Source organism: Elaeis guineensis, chromosome 1 (assembly GCF_000442705.2).
Source record: "Elaeis guineensis isolate ETL-2024a chromosome 1, EG11, whole genome shotgun sequence".
Classification (NCBI taxonomy): Eukaryota; Viridiplantae; Streptophyta; class Magnoliopsida; order Arecales; family Arecaceae; genus Elaeis; species Elaeis guineensis.
The window spans coordinates 150,533,119-150,542,869 of record NC_025993.2 but is presented as its reverse complement, the minus strand read 5'-3'; positions in this window follow the sequence as shown (position 1 = coordinate 150,542,869).

Genomic DNA, 9,751 nt, shown 5'->3' with positions numbered 1-9,751 from the left:
AATCTAGAAATGAAGCAACGACTTCCAAAACAAAGCTTTCCTTTTTATTCATTAAAGTCTTTATAAAAAACAAGTCGGTGCTCTAAGCACTTTACAAAAAAAAATTGATATTTCAAACACTTTAGAGGATGGTTGCTCTAGACACCGTTTTGCGAATAAGAGAAGAAAATAAGAAAGAAAAGATGAAAAGAAAAGAACTCACAGTGAAAGGAGAATATTAGAATTTTATAGGATCCATATTTCGCTTTGTCTGGGGATTTTAAATAACCTCAGACTTGAATGGGACCTCCAAAAGCCGCCTCTCATTGGCATATTAATTGCAAGAGACGTGCATTAACAGAAGACTGGCATACGTGCGACACGTAGAGACGGTAAATGGATGTGATTACTGCTGTCGATATAGTAGTTAATGCCAATGGCAGGTCAATCACACTTTACGCCACTTTCGAAGGAATATGTGCAGACGTACGTCAATTCCTTCCATACAGATACAATTCAAATTTCAGTCTTTTCAAAATCTATACGACATATATAAAAATTTACCTCGAATCGGAATGAGAATTATAATCTCTACTACACTTACAATTCTAACCACAGCTAGAGCTAGCTCGAATTTTTGTCCCAACTTCAGCTCGGCTCATGCCTTGTATTCATTTGGACTATTATTCTAATCAAGTTTTGTAGTTATAGTCAGGGGCCGAGCATATGTTAGAGACTTTGATTCACATATTTAAAAATATGATTCTTATTGGTGAAAAGAAGAGGAATACATCTATTTCTATGGAGATTCTAGTACAAGATCAGGAGCCTCGGATCATAAAGAATAAAAGAAGAAGAGGGCATAAATTACTCCTTAGAGGGATTGTTGGGACGATCGTTTGCGGGATGTATTCCTCGGTGCTGACGATGCCTTCGATCTGGATGGCTGTGTCGATCTTATCCACCTCATCCAAAAAATGGGATGTCATTATAAAGCTCGACCAATTATCCGATGACACCGCTTGTAAATCTTTATCCAGATAATCAATTTAAAGATGCTTGATGAAGTCAAGAAGGAGATGCACCTGGGCAATGGACTTGTACTTCTTGAAGCCCGCAAAGAACGCTGCCTTGAAAGCTTGGGCTATAATCTTAGCCTCTTTTTTCTCTAGCTGCTTTCTCTTGCTTTCAGCACGTTTGAGTAAAATCTTCTGATCTATAAATTTACCCCAAAGAAGCTTATGATTTACTTTTTTCTTTTCCAACCTCTTCTTCAGGTGCTCTACCTGCGATCTGATCTCCTGGACTCTTGAGAGCAGCCTGGAGAAGCCTGAACCCCCTTGGAAGTGGAGCGCCCATCTCTTCGAGGAGCTCTCTCCTCACAACTCGTCCCTTCAAAGATTCTGGCCCTCTTGGATGGACCACCACTGGGGCTCCTTCGAGAGTGAATTTCAAGACAAGGAGAACCCCTTCTCACTTCAAGTGTCTTCCTCAGATGCTTCAGATCATCACGGGTTTGGTGACAGTCTTTCTCAGCCTCAGACCTCTATCTCTCAAGGATTTTAATCCTTCCTTCAAGGTTTTCAACCTTCCTATCGGCCTTAGATTTTTGTTGTTTAAGGGCCCCAATCCATCTTTTGGTCTACCACAGCATTTCGATGGAGAATCGACTCTTGAGTCTCCTGAAGAGCCTCCTCTGTAAGGTTGAGCTCCTTGGCCAGCTCAGTATTATCTCTCTCTAGATGTTCTAATTGGTACTTCAGCAAGTCGATCTCCTCTTTGTCCATCGTTGGAACATTGAGATTGGAACTAGCGAGGCTCGCCAGATATTGACCCACATGTATAAAAGATCTTAAGGCATCGGCAAATCGCCTCTCCCCTCTTTGTTCATTGAGGAACAATCTCTTGGCTTGTGGTAGGAGATTTTTTTAGTAATTCTGTTGGAAAATGTGTCCTAAAGTCAATCGTTTGATGGTTGTGCTAATTATAAATGTATATGAATTGATCAATAATAAATGTTATTTGATCTTTTTCATCACAAGGTTACATCTTTCAATGAACTTCTATATTGTGATAAAGTCTTTAAGATAACTTTGATCGATAAAAAAGGATTTATCGCGTAATCTTTAAACTAGTTCGCAACCAAACGATACGCTATTATTAGGACGATAGCGATATCAAGTGTAGGTCGTTGTGTGCCATATACGTTGATTGTCTTCGTAATCAAATGGTGTGAAGATATTGATATGGCATGCAGGTGAGATGTAGGAGTACATCATCACCGAATATGATTAATTATGGAGTACTCTGCTGTCAAAGGTAGCTCGCGAAGGGTATGGGTATAAGTATCCCTTCGATCTAAGATCACCACGGTGACTTGCAAGCAACTTACTGTACTTTAGTGCCAAACTAACTGAGTTTTAAATTCAGTGACAGAAGATTTTTGGATGCAGTCAAATATTTGTTAAGTCAGTGTATGAGCCAAGATGGGATTGATCCCTCCGAATTAGTAGAAGTTAATGTATCAATGTATTTCAATTTAGCAAAATCTGAGCTCGGATAATCCATGTGATGGATTTGAAAGATTGAAATACAATATGGATGACTTATCTAGGATTGACAGTTAAATCCTAGGTCGCTCTAGAGCATTAGGATCAAAGGGATGAATTATACAGTAACCATACGTCAGTAGGTTCTTGAATGTTGCTTCGCTATCATTCGACCTATCCGGATGTTGGATCACTATTGCTAGATGGTTATATTTGATTGATTCAAAAATTTATTTTCGTGCTACTGATTTAGATTCGAACCTATGGGGTCACACTCAAAAAAAAATTTTGACTGATCATGTAGTTGATCAATGATTGAGAATCATTTAAGGACTTAATCGTCAATTCGATTGATGATTAACTTTATGTAAAAGTTATAAAAAAATTATTCACCAAGTGTTAGTGAATTAATGGAGAATTAATTAATAATTAGATTACTGTTTAACTCAATTAAATTGAGTAAAGAGGATTTGATAAAATCTAATTGAATTAGATTTAATTAGGTTTGACTCGATTAGGTTATGAGATGACTTGATCGCTAAGGAAGAATTATTCCTGATTTGATCAGAACCTTCGTTCAATTAATTTTTAATTTGATTAAAATTTGATTAAAAATTTATAAATCTAATTAGATTAGATTTTATCTATTTTATTTGGACTAAACCAGATGTCATTTGGTTTAGATTCAAATAAAAAAATTAAGAGTCCATATTGGAATAGACTCTTCTCCCTTGCACACTAAAACTTGGATGCCACTTTTTTCTACACACAAAATTATTATGCATGTGATTTTTTTATGCCAAAGAGCTCTTTCTCTTCTCTATCTCATGTCCAAATTTGGCTAAGATCTAGTTTTAAGTGGTATGTTCAAATTAGATTTGAATTGGATACCATATAGATAATGTTTGACATTATCTACAAAATTTTGCCGCCAACTTATTTTTTCTCCTTATGTGTGTGATATTTTGAGGAGATTTTTACTGTGAAAAATCAATTGGAGAACTGATTTACTATGAAAAAAATATGGGATGGGGCATCCCATATTTTGTTGGGCATGTATTGGTATGAAATTGTGAAGGGAAGCGACATCCTGTAAGAGTCCATGATCTCTAGGACTCTTCACCCTACCTTATTACATGCCAATAAAAAGGGGTTTTTATTTTTATTTTGAGCATGTAAGAAAGAAGAGAGAGTGCTCTTCAAGTTTGGGGTCTTGGGCATGAGTTCTTGACATGAAAAAAAGGAAAGGAGAGTCCTCTCACTTGGGGTGTGCGCAAAAACCTAGTTTCTAGGGTTTGGTCCTAAAGGGTTTGGGAAGAGAAAAAATATGAGAAAAATTATTTTCTTCTCCATCTTTCTTTCACCTCTTCATCTCCTTCAGAAGTCTATTTTTAATCTCTAAAAAAAATTAGAGATTTGAAGAAAGGATCCAAATCAGTCAAGAAGAAGGTCTTCATGCGAGCTAGCACTCCCAAGAAAACCGGTCAGATCAGGGCTTCGAGTAGATTTTTCGTAGAGACCGGACATGTGTATGACTGTAAGCAACCAGCAAGAATCATCTTCACTATATCTCTCAATAGTGACGATCATCGATCCATGCTCAGATATCGAGTTTTGAACTCAGATAGGTGTAGATCTGATCTACTGCTTACATCCATGCATGCAATTTTTATCATATGATTATTTAAGATTTTATATGTAACATATCATATCATAGATCTTAGAGCAGGTTGATTTGATGATTAGATCATATGCATGTTAGATTAATTTGATTAATCTAATTATCTTCCACTGTAATTTATTTAAAAATTTTTAAAATACATGTATGAAATTACCTACATTTTTCAACAGTGGTATAGAGCCTTGGTTCATTATGACATGATATATGTACATATTAAATCTAAATTTTAATTTTATTTAGATCTAATATGCGATATTTTGATTTGAATTTAATTAATAATTGATTGTACAAACTGACATAAGGTTGTCCTGCTGTAGGGTTTACCCCTTACAGTGAACAGATTATCTTAGTTTGTGATGATCGTTAATAAAATCTGATTTTATATATTGCATATGATGTTTATGATCTAATTTAGATGTGATCTAAGATTATGATCAGAGCTGATGTAATTTAGATTAGATCTAAATTCAAGCATATATGATATATGATTAGATTAGATGATCCGATTAGCAAGTACTTGGATTGGGTTGATCACCAGACCATCCGATCATTGGAGCAAAAAATATTTAAAGATTCTCTCTTCTCATTTGATGGGGTGCTCTTATGGTGTATAGGGGTGCCATGTGATTAAATCCCATAAAGAAGAATGCGAAAGGAAGAATTTATTTTTCTATAAAATTTTAGAGCTTGAAATTCTAGATTTATTATATGTGATACAAAATTGTATGAAAAATAAAATATCTAATCTATATGATTAAAATTATTTTAATCATGAGAAAATAAAATCTTGAATCATAAAAATTTTTAAATATGATCTAAAAGGTATTTGTGATTGATTTTATTTTAGTATTATGTAAGATTTTTCAAATTCAAAATTTCTTGAATCGTGCTCACACAATTACTGAGCTGACTCAATTTTGAACTGAGTTGATCTAGTCCCCCTTGTATAGCTAGCTTGATGTTGATTGAGTCGATCCAATTTCAGAATAAAAATTTTTTACATAAAATTTGTTATAAATTATTTATAAAATAAAAAATTAAAATTATTTTAAATCTGAACCTAAACTCATGTTGATACTGAAACTTCATTAAAAATTAAGTGTAGAATTGATTAGATCTAAAATTATGATTTAAGATCTAATGGCATTGCATAAATATGGAGATATGGGTTAGCTCAAATCAGATCTTTTTAATTGGGTTATATCTAAGATTAGAATCAAAGAATTAATGGATCAAGTAGAGAAATTGATTAAATCTAACTAAATATTAAATTAGATTAAATCAAGATTTCTCTAGAATCAATACAATAGTTGTAGAGGGTCAAGTCTATATCTTTGATTAGACCAAATGGACCTTGATTGTAGTTCAATGGTTTAACCCAAATTATTAGGCTAGTCAAATCAAAACTAATTAACCAATTGGTGTCTAAGATAAGTTTGACATTTCGATCGGTGATTTTTAATTGGAAGCGACTTACCTAGCCATTTTGATGGTGTCTAAGGCAAGCTTAGCAGACCCTTCCATCAATCTCACTTATCTGACCAATTTGGTAAATTAGATTTTGATGAGATCGCTAAGTGATTCAAATTAATCCATGCCATTAAGGTTGATCAGTGTGACTGATCTTGATGCCATTTCAATCAGCATGACCCTAATCCGATACAATGACTTGGTGAAGTCAGTGAGAAGATTGTGGTCTACTAATTGATCTCTTCTTCTTTTTTCTCTAAATTAATTAAATTTTTTAAATTATTAGGTCCTTAAAATGAGCTGATTATGGTGATAACTAGATCATAGCCTCCCATTAAGATTAATGGTAATGGATCCATTATTTTTGATTGACATTGTAGGTGCCATCCATTTGGTGTTCTCTCTGAATGATAAAATTATTATTTATCATATGATGACTCTGTTGTACTATCTGATGAATTATTGGATTGATCGAGCCATCTTTAGATCTGATCATTCATTAGTTAAAAACACTGAGTATGTTCATATTAATGGTTTGATCTGACCGAGACTTTCAGTGGAGGCCCATCGCCTACCGAAATAAAATCTGAGACTAAATTAATTACTAAAAATTATTTACTGAAATAATTGATTAAGAATCTATCCATAGATGTACATGGGTGAGCCAGCCAAAGTCGGGCTCATGTGCAACTGTGTGAATTCTAGTATCTGATGCGGGACAACCCTAAAGAAGAGAGAAAAAGAAAATCAATCCTAATGATCAAGCTTTCTTCTGTTCATCAACAATAAATCACATCCAGTCAGGAGCTCATTATTCTCAAGACAGACAGTATAGTTGCCTATACTCTGCTCAGGAGGCATGATTGATTGATACGAGACTAAAGCGAGATCAATCTAAATGATACAAACGAATGCCATTCGAGAGATCGTAAACAACTAGCGATAGAGAATTTCATAAACAGATAGTAGAAATGAAACATGCTCATGAGTAAATACAAAAAAAAAATATGAATGGAACGAGAGAAAATAAAATATTAAATCCATGAAAAAAATCCAAGAAGATAATAAGAATCTGGATCGTGGTAGTTAAGAAACTACTCTGATTAGGACTCTTAATCTTTTAACCAAACAGATCCATCGATAAAGAACTAGGTCTTTACCAATATCGGATTAAAAAAAATTAAAGATCAACTGATAAGGAACGAAGGTCCTTGACAACATATGATCTGTAGAATAAGAAATCACTCATTCTCTCAGCACGATAGATAAAAATTCTGGAGGAGACAGATCTTCTCTTGACGGGATAGGCTTGCGTGGGTAGATGGTGGAGTCGAACCAGAGTCGCAGAAATACTGGATCTTAAGTAGAAGGAGTAGAATAGAAAGTGGGCCTCACATCCTCCCCTTGTGGGGTGATTTTGGGTCTCACACCCTCTCCCTCTCGGAGCAATTGACACAAGTATTTGTGGAGTTTGTAAAATTATTCATGGTCCTCTTTGTAGAAGATACAAAGATTTATATAAGACTCTAAGGATCCTATTTTTTTAAGAAACTCTTATCTTTTATAAGGAAGAAATCAGCCCTCCACAAAAAAAATAAAGCATTATATGTGATAAAATAATGTACCATGGAAAAGAAATCAGTCTTTAACAAAATAAGTAAGTAGCGAAGAACTCTTAAAGAATTCTGGGAAAGAAATAGAACTCCATGTGGGTGCTTGATGTTTGACATAATTTGGCATGAGCACGGCACATGCTGGCATGCATATTTCTTCTCATGGCATGTGGAAAGTGGTGGCTCCAAAGGTGACGTGGACAAATCTAAGTATGGCCCTATGGACCCAAAGCTAAATGCATTAAAAATTTATTGACTGAAATTAAATAACTGAAGTAGAATCAATCTAATGAGGCTTGTTCGATCCAAATCGAATTTAAATCATGTTGCTGATTTTTGATGGCTCTGGTGTCCACACCGGTACTTGCTAAGAAATTAGGATAATTTTTTGGATTGGAGGTAGAGGCTATCAATTTGACTAAAATAATGAGAGAATCTTTAGATTAAAATTCAAGTCTTTAGGCTTAATCAATTCATAAATATAGAGGTCTTGTGTTTTTCTTTCAGTTATGGCTAAATGTCCATTGCTCCATTCACTGTTTGACAGTGACTTATTTAAAGGATCCAACTTCGATAGATGGTATCGAAAGTTGCAAATAATTCTAGAACACGAATGGATCCTAAATATGATTATGGATCCAGCACCTGAAGTTTTCATATCCAACACATATGATGCGATCAAAGGCACTTATCAGAAGTGGCCAAATGATCATATCATCATGTGGTATTTTTTTTTAAGAATAGCAAAGAATACAAATTTAGTTATAAATTCGATGATGCTTAGTGAAAGAAAATTGTTCAAATATTGAAGGAGTTCTTTTGTACCTCTGAATATGTGTTTTCAGTAGGATAATAATTCTTTGAGAAAAAAAAAGAAGGTGCAAAAGAGTCATGCTTGAGTTGAGGAGTCCGAACTGACAAAAGAGTCTAAGATTAACCTAGTCTGGCAAAGTCTCTTGATCCGAACAGGTAAAGAAAGAAAAATCAGCAAAGAGCTGCTAGACAAGGTACTTATATGATAACACCTCATGATTTCTCTATCTGTAACACTACTACCTAGGTATTGAATATCGAAAGTCTATATAAATTATTGCAATAACTTCAGATTGGTAGAAAGTTGGAAAACAGTAAGAGGTTCCTGAACGTTGGAGATGAAAATTATGTTCTAATCCTGATTTAAGAAATCGTCAAGCCTATTTTCAATGCTAACAATGTTATTTTAGTGATTGTCACTATTGTCTAATGATTTTTGTGATATCATTATAAATGATGTCAAAATCTTGATAGACAACTGAAGAAATGACATTTATGAATAGCCACAACCTGTTAGTATACTGTACATAACAAATAAATTTCTTAGAGTAGATAATGTCATGAAAGCCTACCTTCGATAATTTAGACTCAGTCATATCTGATACATACCGATGTATTGAATCTAAGAATATATTTATCATAAATTTAAATTATTTAAAATATTCAAATAATTTCTTAATAAGATAGAGAAATGAACTGGAAAGAGCATTGAAACTCTTCGATCAGACCAAAGAGGAGAATGCCCTTCCGGTGAATTTTTGACATATCTAAAAGAGAATAGGATTCTCTCTTATTGGAATCAATTTTGTTAGACATAGTTCGATCCATAATAAGGTTTACAAGTCTGCCAGTTTTCTTTTAGGTTATGCTTTTGAGACTACTTGTCATATTCTCAACTGGATTCCGAACTAATCAGTTGCAAAGACTCCATATGAGATATGGGCTAGGCATAAGCCGATACTCTCTTACCTTAGGGTTTGGGAGTGTTTAGTTTATGTCAAGCATTTACAGATAGATTAGCTTGGATCTCGATCCTATATGTATTATTTTTGTAGGATATCCCAAAGAATCTAGGGGATATAACTTCGACTATGTTAAAGAATAAAAGTTGTTCAGCATTCCTTTTAGAAAAGGAGTACCTTGGTGAAGGTATATATGCCTTTAATATAGAACTTATAAAGTTTGACAGGTAGAATAATCGACACAATCTAGTGAACCCATAAAATCGAATTTGATTAGATCAAACCCGAAACCTATTGTAAAAGCACTATTAAGAAGATCCGATAGAGTACCGCATTCGTCGAATAGATATTTTGATTTTTAGTTTCGGAACATGATCCTGTTGAACTCGAAGAGAACAACAAGGATCTGATCAGCTACATGGATGCCATGCAGAGATCTGACTCTGATTAGTAGTTTGGAGCCATAAAGTTTGAAATAGTCCATAATGATCAACGGTGTATGGACACTCGTTGATCTACTCGAATGGGCAAAGTCCATAGGATGTAAGTAGATCTTCAATAAGATTAGAGGGTGCAGACGAGAAGGTGGAGATCTACAAAGTTCGTCTGGTTGCCTAAAGATGTTGTCAATATTATGGTATTAACCATAATGAGATATTTTTTCTTGAGGCAATGCTAAATATT